The sequence below is a fragment of the Salmo salar genome, chromosome 08 (genome assembly GCF_965601325.2).
Source record: "Salmo salar chromosome 08, fSalSal1, whole genome shotgun sequence".
Lineage (NCBI taxonomy): Eukaryota > Metazoa > Chordata > Actinopteri > Salmoniformes > Salmonidae > Salmo > Salmo salar.
In genome coordinates, this window is record NC_138298.1 from 6,072,501 (window position 1) to 6,075,000 (window position 2,500).

The window sequence follows — 2,500 nt, forward strand, 5'->3', positions numbered from 1 at the left end:
ACAACATGGCAACGACAAACGGAACGGACAAAGACAACGAAAATGCGCAACGGAAGGAAAACGAAAATAAAGAAGGAATGAAATATGGCAAAGAATACACGGTGGCAATTGAGTTGGTGGGAGAAGAAAAGATGACGACGATGGAATTACTGCGAGCAATTAAGGAGATGTGTGGAGAGGTGGTGGGATGCCGAATGAAAGGCGAGAAGAAGTATGAAATTACGATGAAAAACGGAAAAGGTAAAGAACGGCTAATGGACGGTTTAAGGATAAAGGACACCAGGATTATGGCGAGAGATGTGAATGTAAATGAATTGGTGGTGTCTTTTATGAATCTCCCGGTATACATCGAAGACAAAGTTATACTGGACAAGCTGAGTAGCTGGGGAGTAACGGCCGTCTCGGAGATAAGGAGGAGAGTTTGGCCTGGAACGGAGGTGGTTGACGGAACACGGTTTTGTAAAGTTAAATTTACGGAAAAAGTAAAATCATTGCCATATTCCACAAAAATTGAGACGCTGGAAGGAGCTGAATACTTCAGGGTGATCCATGACAAGCAGGTCAGAGTTTGTCGATTGTGCATACAACCTGGGCACATAGTTAAAGATTGCCCTGAATTCAAGTGTTTCAAGTGCGGCAATCAAGGCCATTATGCGAGAGAGTGTGTCGGAGAGAAGGAAAGGAATGTTTGTGGAAGATGCAGAAAGAGATTGGCGGAGTGCAACTGTGGAGAAGTTATGACTGAAGAGGGGAGTCAAGTACTATTCGAGGAAGCAGTTGTATCATCGCAAGAAGGAGAAGAAGATGGAGGAGAGGACGTGGTGGAAGGTGGAGAGACGGAGGAAGGAAGAAGGGAGAAGAAAGAAGACCAGAAGATTAACGAAATTGGGAGCAGTATGGATTCGGAAATAAGAAGGTGGAGTTTTCAGGAGGAGAGGGGAAGTGGATTGGGGGGAAGCACGGGGGACTCACGGGTTTTGGGGGAAAGCACAGCACAAACAAGTACCTCGGGGGGTGAAGAAATGGAGAGGGTCTTAAGTTTAATGACAATAACAGAGACGGGTATGAACACGGGGAGCACAACGACTACTACACGTGAGACGGAGATGAACATTCCAGAAACGGCGGAGAACACGGGGAGCACAACGAACATTCCAGAATCGGCGATGAACACGGGGAGCACAACGAGCATTCCAGAATCGGCGATGAACACGGGGAGCACAACGGATGAGGGTGTAAAGAAGAAAAGTTGGCTGGATGAAATGGACTTGGAGGAGATATCGGACTCGGATGATGGGGAAAAATTTGAAAGAATGAGAGGAGGATACAGGAAGAGGAAAGCAGCGGAGGGGGGGGAGAGAAAGGGTGGAAGAGGAAAGAAACTGGATAAAAGGTAGAGGATAATGAAATTATATTTTATAATTTTATTATTTATTAGTATGGTAACAATAATGTCGATAAATGCGAATGGGTTGAGAACAATAGGAAAATTTAATAGAATAGTACACATAAAGAATTCTGATATTTTATGTATTCAAGAGACGCACTGGGATAATATGTGTGTTTTAGAAATTCAGAAAATATGGAGGGATTTTATTTATGTAAACAATGGTAGGGGGAATTCATGTGGGGTTGCAATTTTAATAAGGAAGGATGTAGTAGAAAATGTGAAGAAGATATATAATGATAATAATGGGAGGATTTTAATTTTAGATTTTGAATATATGAGTAGGGTTTTTAGGATTATAAATATTTATGCGCCGAATAATGAAATAGAGAGAAGGAATTTATTTTTAGAATTAGCGAAATGGTGCAAGGGAAACTGTATTTTAGTTGGGGATTTTAATGTAAAAATGGATAGACTAGATATGACAAGGGGAGCTATTTTTAGAAGTGACGTATCTAGGGGGGTTTTAAGGAAGATGATGGTTGAAAACAATTTAATTGATATATGGAGGGAGGAGAATCCGAATAAGAGAGAATTTTCTAGAAGGCAGGTGGTTTTAGGGGAATTGAAACAGACACGGATAGATTTGGTTTTAGTAAATGAAGGGTTAAGGAATTTTATGAAGGATATTAAATATATTTTTACAACTTTTAGTGATCATGCTGGGTTAACATTTTCGGTGGGGTTAGATAAGGAAAGGAAAGGGGGGGGAATATGGTGTATGAATGCAGGGTATCTAGGTGATGAGGAATACGGGAAACAACTTAAATCTTTGATAGAACATGAAATGGAGGATAAGCAAAAAGGGAATGATAAGTGCAAGTGGTGGGAAAATGTTAAAGAAAAAATAAAAGTTTTTAGTATTAGATATGCAAGGAAGCAGAGGAGTAGGATGACAAGAGCAGAAAATTATTTAAGAACAAAATTGAATGAAGAAATGAAGAAATGTGATAGTGATCCTGATTATACTATTGAAAAGTTTTTAGATTTAAAAGAAAAATTGAGCAAATGTGAAATAGATAAGTGTAAGGGTGCAATTATAAGAAGTAGGGC